General features: G+C 38.3%; 1 protein-coding gene across 22 annotated transcripts in view; it reads right to left on the bottom strand.

Annotated features, from left to right (window-relative positions):
- The window catches only part of L3MBTL4 (L3MBTL histone methyl-lysine binding protein 4), a 470,574-nt gene that overhangs the window by 367,192 nt on the left and 89,197 nt on the right, over nt 1–14,185 (bottom strand). For 2 of the 22 annotated variants that reach the window (XM_063795943.1, XM_063795949.1), the window contains exon 1: nt 8,300–8,608. The exons of the other annotated variants lie outside the window; for them this stretch is intronic. The gene's annotated coding sequence lies outside the window, so the exon portion shown is untranslated. Of the gene's footprint in view, nt 1–8,299; nt 8,609–14,185 lie in introns of those variants that run through there. 22 annotated transcript variants of the gene reach the window in all.

The following is a 14,185-nucleotide window of genomic DNA, read 5'->3' as shown; positions in this document are numbered from 1 at the left end:
CTACGAGAAAGGTTAAAAGGAGTTATAAATCTTCAAACAGAAGCTCAGTATGCACTAGAATAGAATCTCTTGAAAGCATAAAACTCACAGGGCCTATAAAACAATAACACAATAAGAAAACAAACCATCTAGGTAACAATTAACATGATGACTGGAACAGTACCTCACATCTCAATATTAATGTTGAAAGTAAATGGTGTAAATGCTCCACTTAAAAGATACAGATTGGCAGAATGGATAGAAAAATCACAAACCAAATATCTGTATTTTAGAAACCCACTTAATATGTAAAGATTCATATAAATTCAAGGTAAAGTGGTGAAAAAAGATATTCCACACAAATGGAAACCAAAAGCTAGCAGGAGTTACTATCCTTATATCAGATAAAACAGACTTTCAAACAACAATAGTAAAAAAAAAGACAAAGAAGGTCATTATATAATAATAAAAGGATCAATCCAACAAGAGGATATTACAATCCTAAATTTATATGCCCCTAACTCTGGAGCTCCCAGATTCATAAAACAATTACTATTAGACCTAAAAAATGAGATAGAACAGCAACACAACAATACTGGGGGACTTCAACACTGCACTGACAGCACTAGACAGCTCATCGAGACAGAAGGTCAACAAGGAAGCAATGAAATTAAACTACATGATAGAACAAATGAACCTAACATATATTTATAGAACACTCTACCGAAGAACTGCAGAATATACATTCTTCTCATCAACATATGGAGCATTCTCCAAGATAGACCATATAATAGGCCACAAAACAAGTCTTGATACACTTTAACATATCAAAATCATATTAAGTATCTTCCCAGACCACAGTAGAATAAAACTGGAAATTAACTCAACAAAGAACCTCAAAGCTATATAAATACATGGAAAGTAAAAATCTGCCCATGAATTATTTTGGGGTTAACAATGAAACCAAGATGGAAATTTAAAAATTCTTTGACATGAGTGACAACAGTGACACAAATTATTAAAACCTCTGGGATATAGCAAAAGCAATGCTAAGAGTACAGTTTACAATGTTAATGCCCATAAGAAAGTCTGAAAGTTCACAGACTGACAACCTAATGTCACACCTCAAGGTACTATGAGAGAAGAACTAAATCCAAAGCTAGCAGAAGAAATGACAAAGATCAGAGTAGAACTAAGTGAAATAGAAACAACAACAACAACAACAAAGTAGATGAAACCAAAGGCTGCTTCTTTGAAAATATGAACAAAATTGATAGACCATTATTAGCTAGATTAACCAAAAAAATAAAATAAAATAAAATAAAAAGATTCAAATAAACTCAATTAGAAATGAAAATGATGACATTACAACCAAAACCATAGAAATATATAAAATCATTTGTGACTACTGTTAACACCTCTATGCACACAAACTAGAAAATCTAGAGGAAATGGATAAATTCCTAGAAACATACAACCCTCCTAGATTAAATCAGGAATAAATAGAAACCTTGAACAGACCAGTAACAAGCAGTAAGTTTGAATCAGTAATATTTAAAATGTCAACAAAAAAAAGCACAGTGCAAGATGAATTCACAGCTGAATTTTACCAGACATTCAAAGAATTGGTGCCAATCCTTCTGAAACTATTCTGAAAGACTGAGAAAGAGGAAATCCTCCCTAACTCATTCTAGGAAACCAGTAACACTGATACCAAAACGAGGAAAGGGCATATCAAAAAAAAAAAAAAAGGAAAAGAAATCTGCAAATCAATATACCTGATGAACATAGATGCAAAAATCCTCAACAAAATACTAGCTAACCAAATCCAACAGCACATCAAAAGATAATACACCATGAACAAGTGGGTTTTATTCCAGAGATGGAGGGATGGTTTAACACATGCAAGTTAATAAATGTAATATATCACATAAACAAAATTAAAAACAAAAGCCATATGATCATTTCAATATAGGTAGAAAAAATAAATTATAAAAACTCCGGTATCCCTTTATGATAAAAAACCCTCAACAAACTAGACATAGAAGGGACACACCTCAAAACAACAAGAGCCATGTATGACATACTTACAGCCAACATCATACTAAATGGGGAAAAGTTGAAAGCATTCACCCTTGAGAACTAAAACAAGGATGCCCACTTTCATCCCTTCTACTCAACAGAGTATTGGAATCATAGCCATAGCAATCAGTCAAGAGGAAGAAATAAAGGGCATCCAAATTGGAAGAGACCAAGTCAAAATAAATGACTGTATATCTAGAAAACCCTAAAGACTCCTCCAGAAGTCTCCTAGATTTGATAAATTAATTCGGTAAAGTCTCAGGTTACAAAATCAAAGTATACAAGTCAATAGCACTGCTATACACCAACAATGACCAAGCAGAATCAAATCAGGAACCCAAACCCCTTTACAATAGCTGCACGCAACCAAGGAGATGAATGATCTCTATGAAGAGAACTACAAAACACTGCTGAAAGAAATCACAGATGACACAAATGGAAATACATCCCATGCTCATGAATTGGAAGGATCAATATCATGAAAATGACCATACTGCTCAAAACAATCTACAAATTCAATGTAATTCCTATCTAAATACCAACATTATTTTTCACAGAATTAGGAAAAACAATCCTAAAATTCATATGGAACCAAAAATGGGCCAAAATAACCAAAGCAACCCTAAGCAAAAATAATAAATCCAGAGGTATCACATTACTGAACTTCAAATTATACCAAAAGGCTATAGTTACCATAACAGCATGGTACTGGTATAAAAATAGGCATGCGGACCAATGTAACAGAATAGAGAACCCAGAAATAAAGCCAAATACTTAAAACCAACAAAGGATACAAAAACATAACTGGGGAAGGGCCACCCTATTTAATAAATGGTGCTGGGAAAACTGGATAGCCACATGTAGAAGAATGAAACAGGATCCCTCTCGCCTTACACAAAAATCAGCTCAAGATAATCAAAGACTTAAGTCTATGACCTGAAGCTATAAAAATTCTACAACATAACCTGGAAAATCTCTTGCAGACACTGGCCTAGGCAGAAAATTTATGACTAGGACCCCAAAAGCAAATGTAACAAAAACAAAAATAAATAAATGGGACCTAATTAAACAAAAAAGCTTCTGTACAGCAAAAGGCATAATCATCAGAATAAACAGACAACCCAGAGAATGGGAGAAGATATTTGCAAACTATGCATCCAACAAAGGACTAATATCCAGAATCTACAAGGAACACAAACAAGTCAGCAAGAAAAAAACAAATAATCCCATCAAAAACAATAGATGTTGGGGTGGATGTGGTGGAAAGAGGACATTTATACACTGCTTGTGGGAATGTAAGTTAATACAACCTCTATGGAAAACACTATGGAGAGTTCTTTAAAAACTAAAAGATCTATTCAATTCAGCAATCCCACTACTGGGTATCTACCCAAAGGAAAAGAAGTCATATCAAAAAGACATATACATTGTTTATTGAAGCACAATTCACAATTGCAAAGATATGGAACCAACCTAAGTACCATCATTCAGTGGGTGAATAAATAAAATGTGGTATATATACACCATGGAATACCACTCAGCCATAAAAATGAATGAGATAATGTCTTTTGCAGCAACTTGGGTGGAGCTATAGGATATTATTCTAAGTGACATAACTCAGGAATGGAAAACCAAGTACCACATGTTCTCACTTATAAGTGGTAGCCAAGCTATGGACACAAAGGCATACTCTGTGGTATAATGACCTTTGGAGACTCAGAACGGGGAGGCTAGAAAGGGGGTGAGGGAGAAAAAAAAATTACATATTGGGTATAATGTACACTACTCAGGTAATGGATGAACTAAAATCTCAGACTTCACCACTATACAATTTATCCAGGTAATCAAAAACTAAAAGCTACTGCAATAAAAATATTTTTTATAAAAGGAAAGGAAATAAGGATGGGCATGGTGGCTCACATCTGTAATACTAGAATTTTGGGAGGCACAGGCAGGAGAACTGCTTGAACCTAGCAGTTCAAGACCAGTGTGGGCAACACAGTGAAACCTCATATATACAAATTAAAAAAAAAATTAGCCAGGCATGGCAGCACATGAGATGCTGAGGTGGGAGGATTGCATGAGCATTGGAGGTCAAGACTTCAGTGAGCCAGGATCATGGCACTCCACTCCATTCTGGGTGACAGAGTGAGACCCTGTCTCAAAAAAAGAAAAGAAAGAGAAAGAGAGGAAAGAAAAAGAAAGGAAAGGAAAGGAAAGGAAAGGAAAGGAAGAGAGAATGGAGGGAGGGAGGGAGGAAGGAAAGAAGGAAGGAAGGAAGGAAGGAAGGAAGGAAGGAAGGAAGGAAGGAAGGAAGAAAAAAAAAACCAAACAAACAGTATATCAAAGAGATATCTGCACTCCCATGTTTACTGAACCACTACTCATAAGGGCCAAGATTTGGAAGCAACCTAAGTATCCACGAACAGATGAATGAATAAAGAAAATGAGGTACATATACACAACAGAGTATTATTCAGCCATAAAAAGTGAGATCCTGTCATTTGCAACAACATGGGTGGAACTGAATTATAGTTACCAAAGGCTTGGAAGGGTAGTGGAGGGTGATGCAGAACTGAGGATGGTAAATGGGTACCAAAAAATAGTTAGAAAGAATAAGATCTAGTATTTGATAGCACAACAGGGTGACTTCAGTAAGTATGGTTTGGATCTGTGTTCCTGCCCAAATCTCATGTTGAATTGTAATCCTCAGTGTTGGAGGTGGGGCCTGGTGGGAGGTGATTGGATCTTGAGGGCAGAATTCCCCCTTGGTATTGTCTTGGTAACAGTGAGTGAGTTCTCATGAGATACAATTGTTTAAAAGTGTGCAGCACCTCCCCATTCTCTATCTTCCTCCTGCTCCAGCTATGTAAGTAATGCCTGCTTCTCCTTTGTTTTCTGCCATGACTGTAAGTTTCCTGAGGCCTCCCCAGAAGTTGATGCCACCATGCTTCCTGTACAGACTGTAGAACCATGAGCCAATTAAACCTCTTTTCTTAATAAATTACCCAGTCTCAGGTATTTCTTTATAGCAATGCGAGAATGAACTAACACAGAAAATTCATACCAAGGAGTGGAGCATTGCTATAGAGATACCTGAAAATGTGGAAACAGCTTTGGAACTGGATAACAGGCAGAGGTTGGAAGAGTCTAGGGGGCTCAGAAGAAGATAAGAAGATGAAGGAAAGTTTGGAACTTCCTAGAGACTTCTTGAATGGTTGTGACAAAAATGCTGATAGTGATATGGACAGTGAAGTACAAACGGAGGAGATCTCAGATGGAAATGAAGTTATTGGGAACTGAAGCAAAGGTCACTTTGTTAAGCACTAGCAAAGAGCTTTGCTGCATTGTGACCTTGCCTTAAGGATCTCTGGAACTTTGAACTTGAGGTATGACTTAGGGTATCTGGTGGAAAAAATTCCTAAGGAGCAAAGCCTTCAAGAAGTGGCCTGGCTGCTTCTAACAGCCTAGGCTCATATAACAGCCTATGCTCATATGTGCGAGCAAAGATATGACCTGAAATTGGAAGTTATATTTAAAAAGGAAGCAGAGTGTAAAAGTTTGGAAAATTTGCAGCCTGGCCATGTGGTAGAAAAGAAAAGACCATTTTCAGGGAAAGAATTCAAGCAGGCTACAGAAATTTGCATAGAAAAGAGGAGCCAGATCCTAATAGCTAAAACAATAGGGAAAAGGCCCTGAAAGCATTTCAGAGACATTCCTGGCAGCCCCTCCCATCACAGGCCTGGAGGCCAAGGAGGGAAGAATGGTTTTGTGCATCACACCCAGGGGCCTCTGCTGCCCTGTGCAGCCTCAGGACACTGCTCCCTGCATCTCAGCCACTCCAGCTCCAGCCATGGCTCAAAGGGGCTCATATACAGCTTGTGCCACTACTTCAGTGGGTACAGGCCATAAGCCTTGGCAGCTTCCACATGGTGTTAAGCCCACAGGTGCACAGAATTGAGGCTCAGGAGCCTCTGCCTAGATTTCAGACAACATATGGAAAAGCCTAGACATTCAGGCAAAAGCCTGCTGCAGTGGCGGAGTCCTCACAGAAAACCTCTGCTAGGGCAGTGCAGAGGGGAAATGTGGGGTTGGAGCTCTCACAGAGTACTCACTGGAACACTGACTAGTGGAGCTATGAGAAGAAGGCCACTGCCCTCCAGACCCTGGAATGGTAGACCAGCCTACAGCTTGCACCATGCTCCTGGAAAAGCTGCAGGCACTCAGTGCCAACCCCTGAGAGCAGCCACAGGGGCTGAACCTTGCAAAGTCATAGGAGCTGAGGCTCCTGAGTCCTTGTTGGACCAAAGGCACTCAACTCAGGCTTGTGCTATGACTTGCTTTGACCAATGGCAGATGCAGGGCAAGCTGATGCTTAAAATGTGTGTATGCAGCTTGTTTTCAGCTCATGGCACTGCAGTTACTTACCATTAAAAGATCACGCTTTAGTTAGCCTCTGCTCCTTTAGAGTGGGCCCCCAGAGCAAACACAGGTAGAACGCACCTGAGCCTGAAATGAAGCCTTTTATAAAACCATGCAGTCAAGCCCAGCCTGGATCAGCCCAATCATGAGTGGCCTAAAGATCTACTAATGTGTTATTTTAAGACATTGAATTTTGAAGTATTTTTATAGCAATAGCAGACAGAACAATCTACACAAAAAAAAGGGCAAAGCTTTGAATATGCACTTCACACCAAAATTTATGAAAAGTTGCTTAACTTCATTAGTAATCAGGAAAATGAAGAAAGAAACCACAATGAGCTACCAATGCATCCCCACTAGAATGACAAAAATTAAGAAGTCTGTCACTACTAGATGTTGGCAAGGTTGAGGAGCAATGACAACTCTCATACTCTGCTGGAAGAAGATTAAATGTTGCAAACCATAAAAAGCAACTCAGCATGAACTTGAAAGTTGAAGATAATTCCAGCAAATTCCATGACCCCATGGCTCCAGCAATTACACAAAATTAAGAGATAAGTTCATGTTAATGGGAAAAAAATGAAAACAATTATCAACAGGAATCTGAGAAAATAAACTGTGGCATATTCAGACAATATAACATTACACAATGAAAATATATCAACTTGCAACATATGCAAGAATATAAATATTATCAATAATGTTGAATGAGCAAAGCAAGCCAGAAGATTATATACTACTTTTGTTGAGAGATGGGATCTTGCTATGTTGCCCAGGCTGAACTCAAACTCCTGAGCTCAAGTGATCCTCCTGACTCAGCCTCCCCAGTAACTGAGATTACAGGTGCATGCCACCATGCCCAGCTTTATACTACCATTTTTAAAATACAAAATCAAGCAAAAGCCCTTAATATGTACCTTAGATATATATGCCAAACTATATAAGTAGTATATATAAAGTAAACTACCTCTTTACTTATACAGTAAAGATTTTTTGAAGAAGCATGGAAATAGGAAACAAAAAATTCAGCATAGCAGTTGGGGAGGAAAATTAGTATCATGTTTTCATTCTTAAGCTGGATGGTGGCTTTATAGATATATATTTATTATACTTCATGACTTACATATTGAAATATGTATGTTGCCTTGTATAAATACAATATTATAAGATTTCTTAAAGTCCTTTGAAATGGTGTACCCTAGTCATCCAATGTAAGAAAGAAAAGTTGATACAGGTAAAAGAGTGGACACAGTATGTTTTCTTTTAACTGAACAGTCCATTTTTCTGCTTTGAAACCCCCTTTTCAGCAAGGCTTGCTCCTTTTCTGATTGGGAAAAACAAGCATCTCACCAGATCTTTTGTAAGAACATACCATGTACAGTCAGTAACAGGCAGAAGATAGGGTGCATGCACTGCTCCTACCCATCCACCTTCATTAGATCACACTATTCCAAAGGAAGGAGGAGTCTATGACTGAACCAGGGCATCAGCCTCCTCCATCCTACTCCTTCTTGACACAGGGCATAAGCTGCGCCCTGGCATTTCTAACTCCACTGAATGAAATCTGAGCAGAGACAAAATACGGAAATCACAAGAAAGATAAACTGACTCTGGCTCTCTTAAGCAAAATAGGTGTCTACTGTAAGAATATCCAAGGCTCAGAGATTTAACATCTGTGACAAGATCAGACAGAAACAAAGGGATCAAGAAAGCAGATGGCAGACCAAACATCCCATGGCTAAACCAGCCTGATCAGCATGGCACCCCATTTCTCCTGCTGCTGAAGCCCCTGGAATGAGTGAACTAACTAATTTACCTGTTCCCTTCTTGCTAGAGTCTCTGTCTCTCAAGCCAAAGTCCTGGGAAAGAGCATCCAATTGACCAATCTTAGATCTTCTTCCTGCACTCTTGGACAAAGCCATGGGGAAATGGAGGATCTGCCTCCTGGAAAACCCTAAGTCTTCTCTCATAATTCCCATAAAGGAAAGCAGGGTTCTATGAGTAAGAGAGATGGATGATGAGTAGAGGAGGAAAGGCTGCTTCCCACTCTGGGCTATGAGATGTCATCAGCTAGTTGTGCATACTTGTCATATCCAACTGTATGGCTACAATGTAAGAGGAATGTAGAATGGTTGCCGAGGTCTGAAATTCTGTTCCACTGATAAGTATTGTTATTGATGATGTCATTATTGGGCATTCCAAGGGTGTCAGCAATATTAATTTCTTCTTACTATAGGACAGACAGTACATTAAGCATTGTATGTTCATTAATTTGTCTACTCCTTCCAATGACCCTGATTTAACTGTAATAGCTACATACATGATCTTTCAGTTATGCATATGGGAAAATAACTGTAAAAGAATACAGGCAACACTTAGAAAAAGGAAAAATAATAAACACAGGAAAAGAAACGCACTATTACTAGAAAGCAGGGAAATGCGTATTGAATGTAAGTATCCTCTTCTACCCAGGAATATGACTGGTAAAGGTAAGGCTCACCAAGTGTTGAAGCGAGTGTGATGCAAGCATCAGGAGCTCTCACATCCTGCTGAGGAGGTGAAAATTGGTACAACTACTTGATGAAGCACTTGGGAATATCTAACAAAGCTGAGTAAGGCTGGAACTATGCATGCCTAGGACCCGGCTGTTTCTAGATAGATAGAAAACCTCTAGCACATGTGCAAAAGGTACAATGTTTATCGTGGCTTTTGTCTGTAACAGGAAATATATGATAATACCCAAACACCCATCAGTAGGAAAATGAGTAAATAAATTGTGATATATTCAAAAATGGAATATTATACAGCACTTAAAAGAGCTACAGTGATATATATTCTATCACAGATAACTCTATAAAATATATTTGAACCAAAAGAACAGGGTGCAGGATAATACATGCCATATATCATTTATGTAATGTTTGCTTATAGATACACACACACATCAGGTTAAAATGTAACAACACTGCTGAAAAGGAGACCAACGACAGCACAGCAATTATGTCTCAGGAGGGGTGAAGATACACAGGTTTGGGGACAGGAGACTTCAAGTGTAATTGCAATGCTTCATTTCTTTCAAAAAGCAGAAGCAAGTGCAGCAAAATACTGAGATTAGTAAATCTGGACAGCCAGCGTAGAGTTGTTCATTTTCTTATTCTCTATACTTCACTGCATATTTGAATATTTAAAACAAAAATTCAACATTAGGGGTAGGTTATAGGAGGAATTTTATACGTTCTCATATTTATTTCTTTAGAGGTCTCATTTGCCCCTGAATATCATCATCAAGTAACCACGTTATGTACTCCCTCAACAGCAATCATTTGCTCAGAACCTTAAAAAACAATGAAGACATTTAACAAATCATAATTATCATCATCCCTGTAACTGCATTTATTAAGTAAGTTCCTACTGTGTGCCAAGCACATGGGGGCAGCCTGGCAACAGCCTCTTTACACTGAAGTAGCTCAAGGTGACACTGCCAGTAACAGCAAAGCTGCAATTTGTCTATCTCCAAAATGTAACACCTTACCTAATGGCTCCATTTCTAAAAGTATATTGCTGCTGCCCCTGGCTACATTATAGTAGCAAAGCATGTGTTTCATGCATAGGAGTAATATTAACATATATATTTGACTGTCAGGTAGTGGGAAAGGGTGTAAATCAATGACTTGCCTAAGCTCATGTGACTAGCTGGTAGCAGAGCTAGAACTGGAATCTAAATTTTAAACAATAGACCACTTCATAGCTTATTGAGAAGGACAGACTATACTCATTACAACAGATTTTCCAACAAATGCCTCTCTGAAGCCTTGCCAAAATTGAATGTTCCTAATATCACACCACTAAGCACTGTTCAAATAAACTGCCTTCCAGGAATATCTTTAATACACTGGCACTGAATCATGACAACTAGCACTGCTGCCAAAATGACATACAACATTAAATGACATGAAAACACGCTATATGCAGAAATAAAATCAAACTATTTTGTTGCTAGAACATGTCTCTACTAGGAGCATTTCAGAATAGCATTAGATTTTTGTGAATTTATTAATTAGAATTTTCATTCAGCAAATAAAAAACTAGTACCACGGAAACTTTCTCTAATCTGATGTGGTGACAGGCGAGAAGTCAGAATGAAGTAGTGGAAAAGTCATCCAGTCACACAAGTTCTAGCTCTGACTCTCCAGCTTAGCTGGCAAGGAGACAAAGGCAAATCACAGCCTCATGAAGCCTCACCCACACTGAATACACAGAGCTCTGCTGGAAAATGGGACCACGTTTGGGAATATATTATTTTTAAAAATTGAAGTGTAACATACATGCAGAAAAATGCATAACAGCTTAGGCCACAGCTCAATAAATTTTCATGCACTGAACACATGTAACTAGCTTCCAAATCAAGAAACAGAACATGTGAACGTGTACCCTTGGTCACTACTTCAATCAAGGCAAATCTTGATGGTTGTCCCACCTTCCAACACAATAGATGACTTCTGTTTCTTTTTTTCTTTTCTTTTTTTTTTTTTTTTTTTTTTTTTGAGACGGAGTTTGGCTTTGTCGCCCAGACTGGAGTGCAGTGGTGCGATCTCGGCTCACTGCAAGCTCCGCCTCCTGGGTTCATGCCATTCTCCTGCCTCAGCCTCCCGAGTAGCTGGGACTACAGGTTCCCACCACCACGCCCGGCTAATTTTTTGTATTTTTAGTAGAGACGGGGTTTCATCCTGTTAGCCAGGATGGTCTCTATCTCCTGACCTCACGATCCACCCGCCTCAGCCTCCCAAAGTGCTCGGATTACAGGCCTGAGCCACTGCACCCAGCCTTCTGTTTCTTTTTATACACTCTAGAAATGGAATTACAGAGTATTTGTCTTTGTCCATTTTCTGTTGCTTATAACATAACACATGAAACTGGGTAATTTACAAAGAAGAGGAACTTATTTCTTAGACTTATGGAGGCTGAGAAGTTCAAGGTTGAATGGGGCACATCTGGTGAGGGCCTTCTTGCGGTGGGAACTGTCTACAGTGTCCCAAGGTGCACAGGTATGACATGGTGAGGGGGCTGAGCACGTTGGCTCATGTCTCCTTCCTCTTCTTATGAAGCCACCATTTCCACTCCCATGATAACCCATTAATCCATTCACCCATTAATCTATTAATCCACAAGTGGATTAATCCATTCAAGGCTCTTGCCTTTTAAATGCTGAGCACCTCTCAATATTGCCATATTAGGGATTAAGTTTCGACAGGAGTTTTGGAGGGGACAAACATTCAAATCATATCAGTATGCATAGTTTTCTGTGTCTCATTTCTTTTACTAACATAATGTTTGTGACACCCATCCATACTGTTGTATGCAGATGTAGACAGTTCACCTTTACTCTTGTATAGTATTGTAGAGTGTGTAAAACACATTTATCCCTTTTGTTGCTGATGAGTATTTGAGTAATTTCTAGCTTTGGGATACTACAAATAATGCTACTTAAACAATCTACTATACTTATTTTGCTGAAACATACATTCAGTACATTTCTGTTAAGTCCATGCCTAGGAGTGGAACTCTCATGTCACAGAGTATGTGAATTACTTTCCTATTGCTGCTGTAACAATTTACCCCAACTTGGTGGCCTAAAACAACACAAATGTATTATCTTACAGTTAAGGAGGTCAAAAGTCCTAAATAGATCCCACTAGGCTAAAAATCAAGGTTTCACCAAGGGTGTGCCCAGAAGCTCTAGAAGATAATCCATTTTCTTGCCTTTCACAGTCCCAGAGGCTTCCAGCATTCCTTGGCTCGTGACCCCTTCCTCCATCTTCAAAGCCAGCAATGGCTGATCAAGTCTTCTTAGGATATGTCACCCAGACACAGATTCTTCTGCTTCCCTCTTCCACATTTAAAGGAACTATGCAATTACATGGGTCCGCCTGAATAATCCAGAATATCTCCCTTAAAGTCAGCTGATCAGCAATCTTCATTTCATTGGCAACCTTATTTCCACCTTTCCATACAACATAATATTCACAGGCTCCAAGGAGCAGGATATCGACATCTTTGAGGGTCAAGATTCTACCTCCCATAGTATGCATATATTCTGAAAGTGTTTTTAAAACTTCTACTACAAACACTTTATATGATAATAAAACAAAATCAAGCTTCTTTCTTTCTATGTAGCAGATCTGATTTCTTGTTAGCCTTATAATTCTAACTAGAAAAAATCTTTTTGCAGTTACTAAACATTAAAATACATTTTAAAAGTTGTAAATCTATATCTAGTTATTTTCCACTTGGTGCAACACAATACACTAGGGGCTACAGAAATATAAAATAAGTGACTTCTGGACAAGAGGTCAACTGAGCAGATGCAGAGAAAAAAAGAAATACTAGGAAAATACAGCAAAATTATTTATATTACACAACTCAGTTCTGGATTATTAAAAAACAGAAATGTCAGAAACAAACAAAAAACAACTGAGGAACTAAATCAGATATACATATTAGGGGCTTTGCTTTTTATTCCTATCTGGGGATAGAAACTGAAGCCATAAGCTAAATGCATGGTTTTGAGCTAGAAATTGTCTCCATCATCCAAAAGGTTGTCCTATCTTTGATTAATGACTAATAAACCTTCACTCACTGGCTTAGACAGTATCACAGAGGTGGACCACCCCATTAAAACACTGTTGGAACAAGAATCGCTGAGAGATCAGAGATCCAAGCTTGTACTAAACATAGGTGCGGAGGTCCAATTCCCCCTACCCAGCAATGCAGAAAGCTCAAATCAATTATAATAAAACTGCCTCATAGCAATACCTCAACAACCTGGGATGCTCTCAAAATTAGTATGAAAAAAAAGTCTCACTGAAGATAAGTTCTTGGACTAAAACTAGAAAGCCCACAATGAAGCTCACCAACCTAAGTGTCATAAGAAGCAGCAAACAGAAGCATGAATACCCTAGACATTTTTATAATAGAAAAAGCCTAGAGGAACTTAAAATCAAGTATGTATAAACTCGTGATGAAATACGTGACAAAACAAACTTGGTAAGATAAGAAAATTTTTTTGGTTTTAAAAAGAGCAAATTTGAAAAAGAAGTAAATACAAAATCTGGAAATAAAATGCATAATACAGTATGAAAGCATCTGTAGGTATGTCAAATAAGTTTACTTTTTAGAAGTGAAAACTGGTATACTGGAGACAATCACCCAAAATAAAGCACAAGAAGATCAAGCGCTAAAAACTATCAAGGAGAAGAGACATAGAGGATAAATTAAGATAACTTATATCCAACAGTAGATTTACAAGGCGAGATTAAAAAAAAAAAGAGGAAATATGTAAAAAGCAAGATTAAGCACAGTCCCTGACCTCCAGGAGCTCACAATCCAGCAGAAAAATCACTGGCCTATGTTCTCAGAGCTGAAAATAGCACTCAGGACTCATGACTCCCAGGGAAAGTCTCTTCCCACCTTGACATTCTGCCTTCATATCATGTCATCAGCTTCTCACCCTTCAGGCTTGAACTGACATAGTTTGAAAGCAGGGAAATAATGCTACCCTACAAGCCCTGAGCGAGTCAGAGCTGAGGTAAGGATCTACTTTGCTTAATCTAATTAAGACTCACTATTGTAGTTTTAACTATTCTCCTCTTGGTTAAAATAAGCCGAATAGTTGACATGTTCTGAAGACCACTGGGCTGCTCAT

This window comes from Pan troglodytes, chromosome 17 (genome assembly GCF_028858775.2).
Source record: "Pan troglodytes isolate AG18354 chromosome 17, NHGRI_mPanTro3-v2.0_pri, whole genome shotgun sequence".
Classification (NCBI taxonomy): domain Eukaryota; kingdom Metazoa; phylum Chordata; class Mammalia; order Primates; family Hominidae; genus Pan; species Pan troglodytes.
The sequence above is the reverse complement of the archived record's forward strand: the minus strand, read 5'-3'. Positions and strand labels throughout refer to the sequence as shown.